The following is a 21,048-nucleotide window of genomic DNA, read 5'->3' on the forward strand; positions in this document are numbered from 1 at the left end:
TATGTTGTCCTCCTGTTCTTACCTTCCTTTCTCCATCCAGAGAAGGCCACTGTACACTCGGATAAATCTCAACATCCCCATCTTCACAATTTTCTTTGATGATCATGACACCACACCAGATTTCAGGCTGAGCAGAAAGTCCCTGGCGGTGCTGCTGGACCTTCTCCACCAGGAGAGACGGCATGGATGGGGTGCCACCATTGAAACCTTGGTCTTCCTCTTCTGGCTGGCGAGTGCGACATCGTACCGGGTGGTCTCCAGGGTGTTCGGGATTCCTCGCTCCACTGTCCACCGCATCGTCCATCGGGTTACTGAGGAGGTGGTGGCCCTTCGCCACAGGGTCATCCACCTCCCCCAGACCGCCGACGACCTGGCGGCAGTAACCCAGGGGTTTGCAGGGCTGGCAAGACACCGAGCTTTCCGCAAAGCTGCGGGAGCAATCGACGGCTGCCATGTCAGGATGGTGCCACCGAGCGGCCCTGATGGTCACTGTTACAGGAACAGGAAACTGTTTCCATCAATCATCCTGCAGGCAGTTTGTGACCATCAGGGCCGCTTCATCGACACGTACGTGGGCTGGCCGGGGTCGGTGCACGACTCCAGGGTCCTCCGGCACAGCCCACTGTACAGGCGTGGCACCTACCCTCCTCCAGGGTACTTCATCTTGGCAGATGGCGGGTACCCATGCCTCCAACATCCACTCCCCCTCATCACTCCCTACAGGCGGCCGGTACAAGGTGTGGGAGCCCAGCACTTTAATACTCATCATTCCAGGGCACGCTCCATCATAGAGCGTGCCTTTGGGATGATGAAGACGAGGTTTAGGTCCATCTTCCTCAAAGCGCTGGAGGTACACCACACCTTTGTGCCTCAGGTATGTCATTACACAACAGAATTATTGTTAAATGGTGAATACCAGTAAATTAATTTAAATTTAATTATAATTACATTTAATTAATCTTTTTTCTTCTTCTTTTCTACAGGTCATAACAGCTTGTGCCGTCCTGCACAACATCTGCCTGGGTGCCGGTGACATCATGGCCCCAGAGGATGACGTGCAGGACGACATGCCGGAGGATGAGGGGGAGAACGGGTTGGAGGCAGCCAGTGGTGCACCGTGGTGGGACCAGCTGTCTGCCGAGGTGTCTGCCCTGGAGGAGGGTATCCTTGACCATGATTACCTCTAGAGGGCAAGTAAAATAATTGTTAATCTGTTCCTATTTTAAATGTTTTGTACACATTTTGGTTTGTTTAAGTAATTAGTGGTGGGATGTTATGCAGTGGTATTATTAGTATTTTTTTATTCTTGCCTCCCTTTTAAACATTTTCAGTGACATGGCAGCCGTCGATTGTGTCAGCCCTGCAAACCCCGTTGATGGACGATGCGGTGGACAGTGGAGCGAGGAATCCCACACCCCCAACCTACCAGATGTCCCGCTCGCCAGCCAGAAGAGGAAGACCAAGGTCTTTGTGGCATCCCATCCAGCAGCACCACCAGGGACTCCTGCTCAGCCAATAATTTTTACTGTATATATGTTCTGTCAATTTCTGATCTTTTGTAAATAGTTATATGCCCACTTGTAAATAATTTAAAATGTTATTTTGTATCATTATCCTGTCTTTGAAATAAATTATATTGTCTCTGAAAAGTAGTTCAAAAGTTTACTTACGTTGTAAATAAGAAATGGAACAGAAAATAGACCAAGATTACAAGACTGTAATTTAGAACAATAGAATAATTTTAATATATAACTTTTATATATCTATGGGTAGCGGTGCATCCTCCGAATGCAGGGGAAAGGAGGACGCATTTGGAGGCTGCATTTGGAGGACCCTTCGAATTTGGACGAATTGGGACAGCCTTCGCGCAGCGCTGTGACGTAATCGGCCTTCAAATGCACCCTCCGAAGGCTGCAGTCCCAAAAAAAAAAAAAAAAGAAGGCTGCAGTCCCATGGCTCACTGCTACTTCCGGTGCTGACCGGAAGTTCTACCCATAACCGTTTCTACAGTAACGACCCCAGGAATAAGGTGGATTGTGCAGGACACAGAACGTCTAAGCCTGTGAATATTCTCATTTGTCCAGGTCCAAGAGGCTTCATCAGTGGCGTACATGAACTGATAAAGCCTCTTAGATGAGAGGTGAAACGTCTTCCTAGACAAAATAACCGAGTCCAGTTGCGTTTCCTGAGCCCGAGCGGACCCCAATTGGGGTCTAACGACACGTCATAAAATAAATAGCGTCCAACAGAATATTAATAATTCATAAACATATTCATGCTACACATCAAAACAATCAGAAAAAACTCCGCTACAAGCTCATATAAGTCATGTTTACATTCGCCTAACACAGCGCCAACACCAAACAATTAATGACCGCTTATCAAAATCTCCATTTCACCATCCATTCAAACATTTTCACCGCTAGCAGCATGCTACTTCATGCTACACACGTAAACACGGTGTCATATGAAAGCTGAGACTCAGCTGATTCCATCGGTACCATCCATGTCACCCTACGACCAAAACTCTGCAAACCAGCAGCCAGAGAGGAGCAAAAATAAAAACACTTTTATACCGCTAGAACCATAAACGATGTCTTACTTTTGCTGTTCTGCGGTGAAAAGTTGTGTTTGAAGGCAATAAACGCTGCTTTTTGTTGGTCCGTCTTTGAAATCATTCCTGACACTTTAGATTTCACAGTGTCAGTTCCGGAGGACTTTCAGTTCCCAGGAGGGGCCTGCGCATGGGCCTGCGTCGTGCTCTAGCTGCCACTAGAGTGCGCCACTGGCTCCTGATACGCCAACTGGCTGATGATCATCTTGGGATTGGCTGATGTCACTCAATTCTGCTGGCTCTGATAGTTTGATAGAGGTGTCAATCATCCAAATTGACCAATCCATACCTGAGATACCGCCCTGCGTACCTTATAAATACCTTGGTCGTCACGCACGACCTCGTAGGTAGGTAGTAGGTAGAGTTTCACAGCACGCACACACACAGCGACATACACAGCGACATACACATTTCACAGCACTTTTTCACAACTTCAGCGGCATTTTTTTTTTCATCATGCCGGAACCACGGTTCAGGAGAGTCCTTCGGCCCGAGTTGCTCCTGTTGATTCCTCCTCTGAGGACGAGGATCTTGTTCACCCAGTGACGAGACAGGACAGCGGCGACTCCGACTCCTCTGTTGGATTACCAGAAAGGTATGTAATGTTTGTTTTATCCTGGTGTCAGTCTACCTTTAGTACACGTTCAAAATAAATAAATAAATATATTATATACATGTAACTATATGGATTTTGAAAGTGTAATACGTGTACACACAAAGAAAGTTTTTCCCGCACTGTAACTTACTGTACAACCCAGTTTGACAGCTTTGAGTGTGTGCCTTTTTAGTAAATTCAGTACAGTAAAACACACACATCAATTACATATGGGTTTGGTGTCAATCCACCTTTAGTACACTTTCAAAATAAATAAATATATTATATAGCTACATGTATAACTATATGTTTATTTTGAAAGCGTAGCCTAATACGTGTACACACAAAGAAAGTTTTTCCCGCGCTGTACTGTACAACCCAGTTTGACGGCTTTGAGTGTGTGCCTTTTTAGTAAATTCAGTACGAGTAAAACACACACATATCAATCAATTACATATTGATTTGTTGTCAGTCTACCTTTAGTACACTTTCAAAATAAATATATAGGCTACATGTATATGTAATAAGTTTAAACACAAAAGCAAAGTTTTTCCCGCGCTGTACTGTACAATCCAGTTTGACGGCTTTGAGTGTGTGCCTTTTTAGTAAATTCAGTACAGTAAAACACACACATGTATCAATTACATATGGGTTTGGTGTCAATCTACCTTTAATACACTTTCAAAATAAATAAATATATATTTACTTTTGAAAGTGTAATATGTCTAGACACAAAAGCGGAGTTTTCCCCGCGATGTACTGTAAAATCCAGTTTGAAGGCTTTGAGTGTGTGGCTTTAGTAAATTCAGTAAAACACTGAATGTATCAGAGGTGGGAATTGTGGCTTCAGCGAGTCATTTTCATGGCATTTATTTGTTCTGCTCAGTCACTGAACCAGGTGCATTCACTAATTAGTTCACCTTCCTGGTTGAAGACCTGTGCTGAGTGCGTGTGTGTGGTTATGTTTTTTGCTTGTGTGTTACACTTTCAAAACTAGGCCAGTAAATAAATTTGTTTTTCTTCCATATTTTGTTTTACAGTGATGAGGATTATGAGCCAGCACCTCCACAGTCACCGCCTGAAGAGAGGCAGACCAAGCGGAAAGGGAAGGCTGATAAAATGCCAAGTAAGCGTGGTCGAGGTGGGTCTGTCACTTCACGTGGAAGAGAGGAAGAGGAAGACGAGAGGTGGCATTACCGAAGGGAGAATGACAAAAAACCTGACCCTCTGCGGTTCATGCCAGCCAGGATCCCCGGGCCCACCTTCGACACCACTGCGTCCTGGTCTCCCCTCACCCTCTTCCAGCTCTTTTTTACATCTAGTGTTGTCCGCACAGTGATTGACAACACAAATGCCAACGCGGCCAAGAGATTGGCGTCTGGAATGAAGTTCAGGTGGAAACAACTGACCGTTCGGGACTTCTACACCTTCCTGGCAATTATCATCTTCACTGGCCTTGTGACTGTCCATCACAGGTCGGACTACTGGAGGAAGAGATGGCCGTACAACTTTACCTTCCCCGGTGACAGAATGACGCGGGACCGCTTTGAGGCCATCCTGTGGTCGCTGCATCTTAGTGACCCAAATGAAGACGAGGAGAATGAGAGGAAAAGGAACACGGCAGCCTATGATAGGCTTTTCAAGATAAAGCCACTGTACACGGAGATAGTGACGGCTTGTCAAGCACACTTCCAGCCGTACCAAAACATCTCAATTGATGAGCGGATGGTGGCGTCTAAGGCCCGAATTTCTATGAGGCAGTACATGAAAGACAAGCCGACCAAGTGGGGCTACAAACTTTTTGTGCTTGCCGACGCTTCAACAGCCTATACGTGGAACTTCTTCGTGTACACGGGAAAAAGTGTGCTCACCACAGGCCAGGGTCTGAGCTACACCGCAGTCATGTACCTGTTGCCAATCCCTCTGCTTGGTGGGGGCTACATCGTATACACTGATAATTTCTACACAAGCCCCACCCTTTTCCAGGACTTGGCAATAAAGAGAACCGGATGGTTCCACAACTGTCGGTTTTCCAAAAACTCTAACCAATGATCTGCCAAAAAAGGCTGAGAGGGGAGACTTGAGGTGGATCCGGGACAACAAACTCTTATTCGTCAAATGGATGGACACACGTGAAGTGACCGGTGAACTCGTACCAGATCGAACTGGTACCACTTCACGGTCGGAAAAATACGAGTTTCCTTGAACGCACCATAACAGTCCTCGTCCCTACGTCGCCACATTCACGGCGTTCCTTGGCTGCACACACAGCCCTGCATGCCGTTCTCTCTCCTCATTGGATAAAAACTGTAGGATATGATAAATGTTTTCTCCTCAGCTCAGAGCAGAGCAGAGTGACTGACAGACCCGTGTTTCAGACCAAACACTCTATGTAAGTGATTGCTGTCGGAAGATATAACTATTTAAGACTTATATTAACACAAATATATCACTTACTTCTGCTTTAAGTTTAGTAAAAAGATCAGGTAGAAAAAGATCAGTTTGAGTGAGAAGTGTAATTGTGTTTAGGCAATGAATAAAGGAGCTGATTAAACAACAGAAAAATAATTCCAGCAGTCGATTTCCAGACCGTTGCTAGGTAAAACAGGCCATTGCTAGGGACGCCGCTCTGATCAGAGGACAGCAGAGGAGGAGAACTATGGATATTTACCTTATGTTTCATATTTACCGTCATTTAACAGCATAATAAATGACTTGTAGATTGTTACAGGGACAGTGGAGGCTATCTGCCATCTTCCACACCGCTGCTGAAAACCAAACCTGCGCTCAGAGCCTCCCTGTCACTGCTCTTGTCGGTCACGGTGAGAGAAAAAAAAAAAAGGAGCTCGGTGGAAGTCCGCGACAGTAAACGTGTTTATGACAGATGAGACTACACAAATATACCCATCCTAACATGTATATGATAATATATATAATATTATTTTTGAAAATGTTTTAATAAATATTCTACATTATTCAAGCTTTAATTTTAGTAAAAAGACCAGTAGAGTGTAGAATAGAGAGAGTCCAATGTCCAGAAAGTAGTTAGGAGCACGTTTGAGGTGATTTGTAGTCGATAAATCTGACGGCAGTAACTTCAGACGAGATTAAAAATTATCAGCAGGTAACGGCAGTCTCCACTTGGTAGGAAGCGCTGTGACGTAAATCGAACGGGTCCTACAGCTGCGGTCCTAGAGCTGCGGTCGGTCCTACAGCTACGGTTACTCCCCTACTCCTCCGTGGCACCGAAAGTCCGCAACGACAAACGTGTTTATGACAGATAAGACTACACAAATACACCCATCCTAACAAGTGATAATCCATTGATCCACCGATTAATTATTTAAAGCAGATATCATCAGCACGGCCGTTTCGGCTAATGCTGTGTTCAAGGCAGGCTTTTGAAACCGTAAGTTACAGCTTCAAGTCACAACTACGACTTGGTAGCGTTCCAGGTAACCCGTAGCTCGTGTTTTTACCTTCCTGTTGTCTGTGAAAGTTCCCTATAACGGCCACTCGTAACTTCCGACCCGTGAACTCGTACCAGATCGAACTGGTATGACTTCACAGGAAGGAAAAACACAAAGTACGAGTTTCCTTGAACGCACCATGAGTTAGCAGCCCCCGCCCTTGTCAGGCATCAATTGGTCCTCGTGCTACGTCACCACATTCACGCGCATCCCTTGGCTGCACACACAGCCCTTCATGCCGTTCTCTCCCCTCATTGGATAACACTTGTATCCCACAAGGAAAATTTTCTCCTCGGGTTACAGCAGAGCAGAGTGACGGAGAGACTCGTGTTTAGGCTGAAATACTTCATGTAAGTGATTGCTGACGGAAAATAGGACTATTTAGGACTTATATTAACAAAAACATTCCACTGATATCTGCTTTAAAAAGGCTTGGTTGGAAACAAATGCATACGACCGGGAGGAGGCAGGAAAACAGCGGAGAACTGAGCCACGTGTCGGCTACAGGCAGGTACGAATGTAAGAAGGAAGGTTGACAGATAGTCATTGTCGAGCCCGTCAGAAAAATTTAAAATAATAATTCAGACTAAAAAATCTTTTTTTGTGGAAAAGCAATACTTTCATTCTGTACCCCTCTAAAGGCCCCATGGATGTATTATTTTTGAAAAAATATAGCTTTTAATAAATATTCTACATATTCAACCTTTAAGTTGTGTTTTATTAGTATTGTTGTTGTGCTGTTACGAGTGTTTTTTAAAGACATTTACGCCGGTGTCAGCTCCGTCGCTGCTCAAAGCAACCGCCGCCGTTTGAAAAGTAGTGACGTGCTTCCGCTACGTCACTAAGATGGCGGCCGTTAAGTGTGGAAAGTATCCATCGATCCACACTCAATTTTCTGGCCGTTTGAGTGCGCATAGCGCACTACATTTTCGCACACTGCTCAGTGTGAACGCACTTATGCACTCAAAATATTAAGTGTAAATGCAGAAGTGCGCGATTTGGGACACACCACGTCTCATTTACCGACGGTTGAAGCCGTTGCCTCCGGAGACCGGGTCCTCCGAAGGCTGCAGCCCCTGAATTGAGACACTAGCCCCCATGATGCCTTGCGGGAATTATGGGCGCAACTTCCGGTGCGAACCGGAAGTCGCGTTTGTTTACATGCTAACAGTACGCGCGCTAATCCACTTTCTGCTAGCGTTAGAGACATAAAACACCACCTTTTACAACTCAAACGAGACAATATCATAATACCGCTGCCTACTAATATTGTGAGGTGTGAGGACGACTTAAAAAAGTGGCCAAAGATAAAAAAAGATAACGTACAGTAGCATATTTAGCTACTTGTTAACTTGGTTGCTTCAGTTGTTGAGGCAACAAGCTATCTGCTAGCTCTGGAAAGTTGCCTCAAAGAAGTTGGAATAATTTTATTTTAAAACACATTCCTCTTTTATAAAGAAATGCATATGTGTGCGGGGGGCCTCTCTCTCACTCACCTCTTTACTGTCTGCTCTCAGGGATTGTGTGTGGTGGTGGGGGGGGGGGGTATTTTACTGTAGGTTCTCACCATGGATTTATTATAAGACCACACACAGACACACTGAGTGTCCAACCAACAAAGTTGTAGTAAAAAAAAAAATCCATTATTTAGTTTATTTTAATCATAAAGACCTATACTTTTGATACAGGGGGTTGTGTCAGTGTCTACACAACGACACGGAATGAAACAGTAAACATAATTGCGTGTATCATTTAGGGATATAAAAACCCCTAAATGATACATGCAATTTTTTTAATACATATTTTATATATTGACCCAGATATAAGACGGTGTTTTTTCCGTTGAAAAAAGTCTGAAAAAGACGGGGGAGTCTTATAGATTCGGGGTCTAGATATTTATGTATCTATGCAAATCAGCGGGTGACACCAAACAACGTCTGCCCAAGCAAGTCACAGCTTTTATTTCTCTCACACTCACACACACCAGTGTCCTGGAGAGATGCAGCCGCATCTGAGGGGACGATCACGTGTGCGTGTATGCGCATAGGGTGTGTTGCCCCTTCTCCACTACACAGAGCTCGGCTCTACCATAGATTGTAAAAATAATGGACGTAGCGTCCGTGACGTCACCCATTGGTTTTGGGGAGTCGTTTTTGTGACTCAAATATGGCGGCCTGAACAGCGCCATGTTGGATTGGCCGGCCGAGTTCCCGCCCACTGGCCTCGAAGCAGCTGTCCACGGAGCTGCTCGGACCTGTCACTCAACGTTTCCGCACCCTAATTGGCCAGAGTTTTAACCTAATAACAGTAAAACGGCAGAGTTTAAAAAAAATCCACCCCCCTCAGAGTGTGTGCGGGGGTAGAAACTATCGATTGAGACGAAAAAACGTTCTGACACCAGGCTTTTAACATGTTTACTGAGGATGTAAAGTCGGCGATTTTAACATGGGGGTCTATGGGAAATGCTCCCTTCTGACACCAGCCCCCAGAGGAATCCGAGGGGATTGCAGTTTTTTGAACGCGGAAGTGAGCTTCACTTCTCAGACCGACAACTGCCCCCTTGACGGCAACAGAAGAATGTATTTTGTGTGACGACGCTCTACGGACTACAGTGTCCCACAAAAAATACGTCATCAACTGACACGGGAAAGGGCGGCATTTGGTGTGTGACGTCACCTACGCGACTTGTAGTCTTTCTGGTTACGGATTCTTCGGAATTTTATTTTACAATAGGTTTACAACAAACTGCTGATTTCTCGGCATGAAACGTGATGTTTTAAACAGGTAGAGGACATATTTTTTTGTCATGGCCTTTTTTCGAATTGAGGACCCATGGGGCCGTTACTTCCTGCTTCCGCTTCGGCACTCTATACTTGCATGCCTGGCCTATGTTCCCATTGGCTTGTGTCTCAGTGGTTTGTCACATGTACTTATTTGTAATTGTACATTTTTCTAACCTTTGATTTTGTTATGGTTCAAGTAGGTGCTCAAACTCAACATTCAAACATTACAAATTCTGTATAGGTGGCTGCCTTTGTGGACTTTCTGTATATAGTACACCAGCAATGTTTAATGGCTTCATTATTTCATACAGAGAGATTGCGCAGCTCATTGATCCAGGAAGCTGGACTGAAAAGACTGGATATGACATTGCAGTAAGTAACATTATTAATCAGATACTTGCAATAAATATTCTCCTTGTAGTCTGCACTTCATAAAATGAATCAATGTAAACAGAAACATCATCATCTGTCATGTTTCTAATCTTCTATTGTTGTTTTAGTGCCTTCCACGTCAGATCTTGGGGAATGACTGCGGAATTTTTCTGCTAATGGTAATGTCAGTTTTTTTCCTTGTTGACACAGTCCCCCATCAACATTTCTTTTTGTTTTTCTGTTCCAGTACACCCTGTCCATTATTTTGGGAACAGGGTTTGAGTTCCAGGAAGTAAGTTAATAAAACTTCACAAAGAACATTGCGAAATTAAAAAGTGACATATTTGCAGGGAGGAAGAATGTGGCTGAATAATTTAATTATTTTCATCTTTCTTGTAGGTGGACATGCCGTTGATCAGGAAGTGGTGGTGTCTTCTCCTCATGGAGCAATATCATATAGAAGGGTATGACAGTTCTAGGGAAAATGTGTACATTATACAAAGTATAAATATATTTGGTGTTATCAGAACATGTGTTCACATCAAGATAACATCCATCTAAGAGAGCATCAGTTATAACAGATCGAGTAGTCTTGATGCTTGTCTCTGACAGTGTTTAGGAAGGTCAATTGTGCACATATAACTAATCATTTTCCCCAAGTAATAATTTATTTCAATTTCGTTATTAAGACATGGCCAGAGATTTGCATTCTGGAGTGAGGAGGCCAGAAGCTTGCTCCATGGGATCTCTGAAACCTGTGTACCGTGTGCCAAAAAGAACAGCCCCATCAGAAGACATTCCTGCTCACATCCAAGCAGCCATTGACCAGATCATACATGAAAAGACACTTGTGGACTTTATCACACAGTTGCAGGGAGGAGCGCAGCACTTGGTGGTATTTTGACAACCATTACATTTTACATGCTAACTAAATGAATGATTCACCGTGTGCCAATGTCAGGATATTATGTTGTGATCGGATCACTTTAGACAGACATTACTAATGCAGTGTATGGCAAGGCAAGGCAAGATTATTTTTAGATAGACAGGCAGATGTGCAGGAGTTTGTGTACAGAAAGGAAAAACACATTTACAGCGTGGAATATAAAATGATATGGAAAAAGAGACAGTCAGTAAAAGGGAGTCGGTAAAGGCACCTGCTTCTGCTGGGTAAGCTGGGTCATATTGAGGGCAGGCCAGCTTAGAAGCAGAGGAAAGGAGATGATGCAGGCGGTGGTTGGTGCAGAGGGATGGAGCTCTGAAGTCTGAGAAATAATCACAGAGGGAGAGACACACAGGCCAAACTACAAAATACAAGACAAGTTACAAGACAAAATTTTGTGAGATGAGAGAAGAGGAGAGGGCTCTGTGTAACCATATGTGTCCCCCAGCAGTCTAAGCATAGCAGCATAGCTATAAAATGGTTCAAAACCACCAGAGCCAGCCCTAACTAAAAGCTCTGATATACAGGAATGTTTTAAGCCTGGATTTAAATGTAGAGAGAGTGTCTGCCTCTCTGACCCATGAAGAGAGGTGTATGACAATTTCAAAATCATTCACCAAACCATAATTATTTCTGTCATTTGGTTTATTTGTAGGATGTACTTAATGGAAAGTCATCAAAGTGGTTTCCCTCAAAGTTATCATACAGGGTGCCTGTCTACCTTGACAGCGAGGATCAGCAGGACACCCGGTTTTTTCATCTACAAGATATTTTGAGGAAATCCACCACCACACTGAGCTTCACAGATGAGACCGAGTTCATTTGCAGTGTTCTCTTTCCTGAGGTAAGGATGACTGTATTGCATGTTTGTGCGGTTACTGATTTCAAAACTTTCCCACTCTCAATCAGAGAGAGAGTGTAAGTCTGTGTGTGCATATTCTGGCGATAGGCACTCATTTATGGACTGACTGGACTGGGGCTGTCCTCGCAGGAGGCTGAAGAGGCCTACCTCTCAGGTCCAGTGTATGACCAAAGGTAAGGGTGGATAATTAAATAATTACATTTTGAAATGCACTTTGAAGTAAAATACTAACTTGGCAGTCATTGTGTTGTGTGTTGTGTTGTTTCCGATTTAGTGAAGTGGAAGACTTTTCCCAGAAACTTTCAAAGAGAATGAAGATGGAGGGATGGATCTTGTAACCTCAAAGACCCCCCTCCTCCCACACCCGCTCTCCATGTTGTATTTATTTATTTATCTATCTATTTTATGTATTTATTTATTTATCTATTTATACCCGCACATGCACTCACACACTTAACTAATTAAGACTCCATGTTGAGTCTGCATCTCCTGTGCCATAGGGTTATTGCTGTCATCGTCTTCTTGGTTGTAGAGACTGCTGCTGTCCATGTGACTCTTGTAGGTCATACTTTGTAAAGACAGATAGAAGCACTCTATTAGAAAATGTTTTAAAATTCAAACATTCACCTTTACTGCCCAAATTGGGCAGCCTTGCCTTAACCAAACGGTTTTCTACTTTCAGTCTACATTTTTAGATGCAACCTTTATTAACCTAGAAGCTAGACGTCTCTGTGATAAAGTTATCAAGGAAACAAAGGATTCTGTTATCCTGTACATTTTACAAAAACATTGATTGATCTCATCGTCTAGTTCAAGTAACAACAGATCAGGGTCAGCTAATCAGAAAAGTGGAGGCTCTGAACCTGAGATTTGGAACCATATAAAAACTGACCAGACTTCACCTCATTCAGCTCGAAAGCTTTATGCATTTTTTGTAATTTGAAAGCTGGATTGGTCACCCCTGGTGAAAAAAAAGTGTACTTTATTGTATTTCAAGTATATTCGTATTTTGAATAGTATATTGAAAATGTAATTATACAAATTGTACTTTATATAAATATATAAAAATTACACTAACATCACACTTTCACGCTAACACTTTTAACACACTTGAAAATAATTATACTATATTACACTTTATAGAAATATATTAAACTAAAATATACTTAAAGTGAAATTTATGTGTAATTTCTAAAGTGTACTTATTTGAAATTTGTTTTCACACATACTTTTGATATATTTTAAAATGTATGCTAAAATTGTCATTGTAAAATACAATAACATATATTGAAAGTATACATTTTAATATCAACACTGTAATATTAAGTTTGAGTGTATTTTAAGTTACATTTGAGTTTAATTATAAAGTGAAGTTATTTATGCTTGTAGCCTACTTCAGGACATTTTGGAAAGTGGTATTAGCCTATGCACCTAAACCCGTTTATTAAATTTTGTGCTGTGTGTTTGGCAAAAAAAAAAAAAGATAGGCTACAACCTTACACGCATGAAATCACATGAAACAATACACTTAATTAACACTTAACAATCATCCACAAGAGCGTTGTAGAGTTATTGGATTGTGTGTTTGATAGTCTCCGTAGCGGTAGCTGAGCAGCTCATGTCTCTGCCCCGCCGATCTAAAAACAGCTTGTAGGTTACCGTCAATTATAGTAAAAGTAACGAACCCTATCCCTAGGGCCGAGATATACTTGCTGTAAACTACGCGTACGCGAGCTGCCGCGCGTATCCTGCGTCGCGTCACCTCGCGTCGATATGTGCGTTCGGTCGCAGCCGACGCATCAAACGGACGCAGATTACGCGTGGCAGCCATGATGCGCTCGCGTACGCGTAGTTTACAGCAAGTATAAGGGCCGAGATATACTTGCTGTAAACTACGCGTACGCGAGCTGCCGCGCGTATCCTGCGTCGCGTCACCTCGCGTCGATATGTGCGTTCGGTCGCAGGCGACGCATCAAACGGACGCAGGATACGCGCGGCAGCTCGCGTACGCGTACTTAACAGCAAGTATATCTCGGCCCTAACGAGGGTTAAGACTAGGGATTGACGGGCAAATCTGCCAAAATGTTGAAATATCCCTTTAAGCACATTGTTTTAATGTTATAATGTCTGTTGTAACCAAGGTTAAAAGTCTGTATTAAAAATTAGTTGATTGCATATTAAAACAGCTGAATTCATATTTAAAAAGTTAATTAATAAATACTAAGTTATGTTAATAATTAAAAACAGATACTTACCTATAAAAAGAAATTGAACAGTGATAAAATATTTTTTTATACGTTTATTTTGAAAGAGATTGGCTGGAGATGAGCTGTCAGCCAATCGGGAAGAAGCTCCCGCCCCTTGACCTGCTCAGAACAAGGTTCACTTCCTCCGGAGCCGTTGTCAGGAGAGCGAGCAGCCCCGCATCGAGCACGACACTTAGCTTGTGAAGAGGAGACACTAGTAAAAGTTGATAAAAGTGATTAAAAACTACGGGATAACTCCGGTGACGCCCTGGACCTGTGAGAGTGAAGCTAGAGGGACCCGACATCTCCACCAAGAAGAAAACGCATCGGTGAGAAATCGTTTTTTCCATGCTAAATGCTAACCGCCAGTGCTAATCAGTGCTAATACCAGAGACCTTACCCACTCGTGTGAATCACTAGCGTTAAAGCTAGCACTAGCTTCATTTTGAAGGTGCAATATGAGACGTTTTGAGAATTTGTTGCACACTGAACTGTAAAATCGGATGATTTAGCACAGTACCTGCGTTTTTAGCACGCCGAGTCACTATTTTATGCTAAGACATGGCAGAAGGTGCACACTGTACGTCTTCTTACTGGTATTAATGTTATATTTGCATGCTTATTACCATGTGGAGACGTTATTTTTATATTATTGATGTGGAGAAGTTATTTTAATAACTTAATCTCTGATATTTTGAGAATGTTGCTATGATATTATTGGGTGTGGTGTCATATTACAATGTTTATTCAGTTAGAAATATTCTCTGTGAATTGAGTGGATTTAACATGATTTATTATTGTATTTCATGATTGAGAGTTGAGAGAATTAAGAGAATGTTCTGACATTACTCATCATAGGTCAGGTTTTCCTGTTGGATCCTTTGAACCTTGGACCTACCCGGATGTTGGAGCCTGGATCGAGACGTTTGATGGCGAACCACAGCCTGGAGGACAACTAGAGATATGGTGCCCGCAAAGAATCAAGAACCTGGATCCTTTCATCACTTCATTATACACACACACACATACACATATCCAACACATTCAACCATGCGGTAGGATAGATCCTCTTCACTTCCTCAGTGGACTGAACATTTCATACTGGGAGTGACTGAAAAAAGAGGTGACTTGAACTTTCAAACATAGCTGCAATTTTTTTTTTTTTTTATGTTCCTACTTACCTGGGTAAGAATTGTGTTACACTGTGTATGTACATGTGTTTTGCTTATCCTTCTTGAAAGGACAATTCCAGGCAAATTCAACTTGAGGGTGTATGTTCTTATCATTTTAAGTCTAAAAGAAGGAATGTGAAGATTTTCAGTTTAACGTCTCCTGTTTTGCGGTAGCTGTGTCTGTCCCCGCATCGCTACGGCAGCAATGAATGGGAGTGGATGCAAGTTCCGCTGGTTAGGCTGTTTACATCCCTCAAAGCCGCAATTTTTTTCCACAGACAGCGTCAGATGGTTACTCAAACATGCACTGAGAAGTTTCTTTACTTCAAGCAAGCCGACATGCTTGTAAAACTAGATCTAAATTCAAAGTCTCACGCGAGACCCTGTTGCCGTGCTCGGTGCATTCAGGGGTAGTCAGAAAGCTACCGTTTGTGTCATAAACACAGGAATATCGACTCTTGACTTGCTTCAAGTAAAAAAAACGTATCAGCGCATGTTTGAGTCGCCACCTGACGCTGTCTGTTGAAAAAAATGTACACTTGAAGCAAGTAAAGAGTCGATATTCCTGTGTTTATGACACAAACGGTAGCTCCTACTGCACCTGAATGCACCGAGCACGGCAGCAGGGTCTCGCACAAGACTTTGAATTAGATCTAGTTTTACAAGCATGTCGGCTTGCTTGAAGTAAATAAACTTCTCGGTACATGTTTGAGTCGCCATCTGACACTGTCTGTGGAAAAAAATCTGAAAAAAATGCGGCTTTGAGGGATGTAAACAGGCTAACCAGCGGAACTTGAATCCACTCCCATTCATGCGGGGACAGACCAAGCTACCGCAAAACAGGAGCGATTAAACTGAAAATCTTCACATTCCTTCTTTTAGACCCAAAATGATAGGAACATACACCCCCAAGTTGAATTCACCTGGAATTGTCCTTAAAGGTTTATTTGTAATGTTTAGGTCTGCTGCCTGAAATAAACCTATTTCTATTTTCTATTTCCTATGTACGAAAGAAGCAATATTTGAAAATGTGTTATTAAAGTTTTCCTTTGAAAATGTTTAAAAGCCATATGTAAATGTTTATACATTTAGAGATAGTACAAGTTTCTGTATTATTTGCAATGTATTATTATAATTTGGATGTGGTTTAAATACATTAAAGTATGTTTTTTTACCTGGAAGTAGTCCCACAAGTCTTTCAGCCTTTAGTATACTTGTAACACATTTGCATGAAGGTAGAAAGTAGTATACCAAAAGTATAATTAAGTATATATTTTAATACACTAACATCTAATTTTTTATGTACTTATAATACAAACAAAGTACACTTTAATTTAACTAATTAGGCATGTATTAGTACATGAAATGTCATGTACTTAAAGTGCACTAAATATACTTTAAGTTGTTCCACTTTAGTACACAAAAGTACACTAAATACACTTTAAGTTGAGCTTTTCTACAACTTAATTACAATTTAAATATACTTAACACAAAATTAGTTGTTCCAATTTAGCACTCTTCAAGTTAACTAATCTTAAACACACTTGAAATATAATGATGATTAGTGCGGCTTGAAGTACACAAAAGTATGCTAAATTTTAGTACACTTAGTACATTAATTTTTCACCAGGGACCTCTATGTTTACTTTCTAATTGATTATATTACCTTGTTCTGATAAAAGTATTTTGGCTCATGGGGGCAAATATTCTTAACATTTAAATGAGACAGACTTTGTATTGTAAGTAATTGATTATAAAATTGTTTGTACAAAATCCTTAGAATTGTATTGATGCAAACTGAAGAAAGCAAAAAGCACAGAGCCTTAATGTAAAATGTAAGTGTGTCACCATTCTGTCAATTCAGGACATAAAAGAACAGTTCCAGCCTTAAAGGACATTCTGTCATTAAGTCGACCAAGTCCAAGTGATGGCAAAACTGTAAAAGTGGTGGTTTGTGTGAGAACATTATGTGGAAGTGAGGATGTAAGAGACTTGGACCTTAACAGCAGCAAGATGTAGGTCAGAATGTAGCAGCCCTCTGTAACCTCTGGGACACTCTCAGTGCAAGGCCTCAGGCCCACACACACACAAATTAATTTCAGGTGAAGTCCTTGACTTGGTCAACTCACTCCACAACCTTTGAGAGGTTTATCTTGTCATGAGCCTTGTTGGCATTTGAATCAGTCCAGGATGTTTCCCTGGTGTAACGATGAAGTGGGTATGCTACAAACAAAGAAATCAGAAGTGAGTAAAAAACACTACCTTCGAAGTAAAGGATATGAAACAACATTTGAGGACAAATATATACCTGAAGTTGTCAAAAATGACAGGGTGAACAGTATGACTTTAAGATGCATGTTTATCTTTCTGTGGAGGGAAAAGAGAAATACATAAGAATGTCACACTAGAATGAAAAGATGACTTAATACTGAACATCTCACACTCCTTCCACATGGATTTCCCTGTCAGTCCAAGACTGGAACAAGAAAGTCAATATGAAAGAGTGACTGGCCTTTATCGTCAGGGATCTACAGAGTGACGACTCCACTCACCTGATGACAGAGCACAACATACATATAAACACACACACACACATACTATGGGGTGAAATCGAAGTCAAAACAACCGGAAAGACGCGCAGCGACGTGAGTGTGCACGCATGGTTACTTTGTTACGCGTGCGTGTGTGCGTGCGTTGTTACGCGCAGGTTGTATTTCACGCGTGACAAAAGCTGCGTACGTATGAAGCAGCGTGTGCATGTCTGTCAGTCACTGTTTGACAAATTATGTTACGCGTTCACACACACACACACGTGCGGTCGCAGATGTTGATGTTGTATGAGGTGACATCAAAGTCAAAACAACCGGAAAGACGCACAGCGACGTGTGTGTGCACGCATGGTTACTTTGTTACGCGTGCGTGCGTGCGTTGTTACGTGCAGGTTGTATTTCACGCGTGACAAAAGCTGCGTACGTATGAAGCAGCGTGCGCACGTCTGTCAGTCACTGTTTGACAAATTATGTTACGCGTTCACACACACTTGCGGTCGCAGATTTTGTTGCTGCGCAGCAGGAAGTTGATCTGCACCGTGCGCACCACTCCGCGTAACATGAACGTGTAGTGTAGTTGGCCTTTTCATTTTAGTCAACCAGGGGAGGCAGCAGTGAGCCAGACTTTGCCTGCCGGACGAAATGAAGAAGGAGAAGGAGGAGAAAAAGGAGAAGGAAAAGGAGAAAGGAAAAGACCCATGAGATCAAGGTCGGACTACACGCAGGCGTAGCTCACAGTCGGCCATATGAGGACGGGCAACTTGCTCTGACTCTGGCTGCAGTTACAGTGCAGTAGATAGGTGATCCAGTCATCTGCACTAAAAAAACGATTCATAACTCTGTGAAAAATAAATCTGTATGTAGCTATTACTTTAACTATTTGCATAATGTCACTATAATGTTACTTTTACAAAAAAAAAAACATAATTAAAATTATCCGTGATTCTAAATATGCTGCATCATAACTGCATAAACGTTCATAAAAATCAAACCGTTTTGAAATCGGACAAAAACTGAGCAAGTTATGGTCATTATAGCAGAACATGCAGCAGAGGCTTAATGCTCTGAGGGAGAGAGTTGCCCGTCCCAAGATGGCCGCCGTACTGGCTACGCTTTGTCATTGGGAAACAGCTGCGGGTGAGTGATCTAGTTCTTATATATATCTATGCATGAGATAATTATATTATAGACAGGAGGAGGCTCAGTGATGTCATGTCTTTTTATGCTCCATGGTTGACACTGATTCTGCATTGATATTTCAATTTCAACCTTCCTGATGGCTCGACAGTTTTGTTACAGTATCTATATAATGGGGGGCGACCGCCATTCCGAAGGACCGCCATTCCGACGGTCTGCCAGTCCGAAAATTCCCGAAGGTCCGTCATTTCGAACTTCCCGAGGGGCCGCCGTTCCGAATGTGTTTTATTTTGAAAATTGACCGGATTCTCTCGTGGTTTGACTTCCTGCCCGGCTTGACACGACGCGCCGCGGGGACAGCGCCCGACCGGCCCCTCCCCCTCCCCCTCCAAAGTTTCACCCAGGTGCGAGTCTGATGCATTACATCCATCTGATGCAGCCGCGGTACTCCTGCTGAAAATAAATGTCCTTGCTCTGTGCTTTGGTTAGGTTTAGGCAATGTAGAAAGGAGTTGGTTAAGTTTAGTAAAAAGGTTAGGTAGAGGCCAATAAAATCGCAGTTAATATATATCTCCCCCGGGAGTCGAACCCTGATCCACCGCGTCAAAAGCAGACGCTCTGACCACTACGCTACCACCGCAACTGAACTTATTTACTCCGTGCCTTAAACCATTCAAGATTTTTTCAGGTTCGGAATGGCACCCTTTCTTTCAGGTTCGTAATGGCACCCTTTTCCCATAAATAATTAAGGGTCGGCATTCCGACAAATTAAAGTAAACGTTCGGAGTGGCGGCCCTTCGGAATGGCACCCTGGAACCCTATATAATTATTAATAAAGTGTAAAAAAATAAATAAAAAACCTCGGCCGGGAGTGTGTTGCAGCCTCTGTGCAGCTATTCAGGTGCACAAACGCACATCTCCAGCTGTCTTTTTTTTTTTAACAACTTTATTGACAACAAGAGTATACACAGGACTGAATACAGTTAGATGAAATAAGTGTATACAACGTTAATACACAACCAAACAATCATAAATACGCCAGGGGATGACAGCAAGACAGAAAAAACATAAACTTAAATAAATATTTTGTAAAGCTTACAAAGATCATACGTTTTAACAGCTTTTTTATTCTCACAATCACAGAGGGAGGAGATATATTGACCAACATATGCAGACAGTTCCAAGAAGTTTGGCTTCTTACCAGAAAATTTAGACTTATGTATATAAAATTTGGATAAAATAATTAACAAATTAATCATATAAAACTGAGAATTTAGTTTTTTATCATATTCAGTGTAGCCAAACAAAACATTTTTCCAGCAGAAATTAAACTGGGGATAAATATGATCAACATCTCCGACTCCCAGCAGTTGTCAATGAACTGATTACGTGCGGGGGGCGTGGTTAACTTACAAATGTTTGCATTCATTTGTGTCTGCAGGCCATGTGTAAAAGCAAAGTAAAAGAAACAGAAACAGAACTCTTACGTTTTTCCGTTTCAAAACCAAACAAAAAAACAACGTTGTTATTCTGTTTTAAAACAAAAACAGAATAACCTGGGAAATTAAGTCTTTGACTTTTTTATTGTTTTGTTATTATGATATTTGGAAACTTTGCTCCACAGCGGCCAGGTCCCGGAGCAGCTCTCTCCACACCCCCCGCTTGCGTCCGCTCCCCCCCACCCCCCACCCTCCGGCCGGAGCTCCGTGGTCCATATGCCATCCCTGCACCAGAGTTCCCTGGGTCACGCTGCTGATCCGCCCCGCGGAGCAGGCAGCTTGCAGCGGCCTCCTTCTCCAGCGGATCGCTCCGTCCCGGACCGGGGAGCGACGTCGCCGCAGCCGCCACTGCCGCCACTGCCGCCACTGCCGCTGTGAGCTGCCTGGTCAGCGGGGCGGAGCAGCAGCGTGACCCGGGGATGGCATATGGACCACGGTCCACAGCAGCTCAGACGCAAGGTGTGGAGAGCCGGCCGGGCCGCTGTGGCCAGCTGGGACACGGATTATTAGGGCCCGAGCCTGTGACAACGTCCCAGGGAGGACCCTATTGTAATTCGACATCCACACCGATCACCGACAAGCAACAAGTAACCAAGCAAGTAATCAAGTAATCAAGTACTCAAGTGACCTGGCAGGAAAAAACGCTATCTTGAAATGCAAATGTTTATTAGGCCCGAGCGGCGAGTAGCACTCGCCCGAGGGGCTATTGAAATCGCGCTGTTTATTATTATTAGGGCCCGAGCGGCGACTGCAAGTCGCCCAGCGAAAGCCCTTTTGAAATCGCGCTGTTTATTATTATTAGGGCCC

General features: G+C 42.8%; 1 protein-coding gene and 1 long non-coding RNA gene across 2 annotated transcripts in view; both read right to left on the reverse strand.

The window, feature by feature from the left end:
• LOC146989323 (NACHT domain- and WD repeat-containing protein 1-like) overlaps nucleotides 1–21,048 on the reverse strand; it is a 251,819-nt gene that overhangs the window by 146,023 nt on the left and 84,748 nt on the right. The window lies entirely within an intron of this gene.
• Nucleotides 12,131–17,449, reverse strand: LOC146989326 (uncharacterized). Its single transcript, XR_015035791.1, has 3 exons — nucleotides 17,366–17,449; nucleotides 17,187–17,280; nucleotides 12,131–12,207 (listed from the first exon to the last, which is right to left on the reverse strand). It is a non-coding gene; the product is annotated as an uncharacterized LOC146989326 (long non-coding RNA).

Source organism: Trachurus japonicus, chromosome 4 (assembly GCF_045865225.1).
Source record: "Trachurus japonicus isolate A0001 chromosome 4, Traja_1.0".
Taxonomy (NCBI): domain Eukaryota; kingdom Metazoa; phylum Chordata; class Actinopteri; order Carangiformes; family Carangidae; genus Trachurus; species Trachurus japonicus.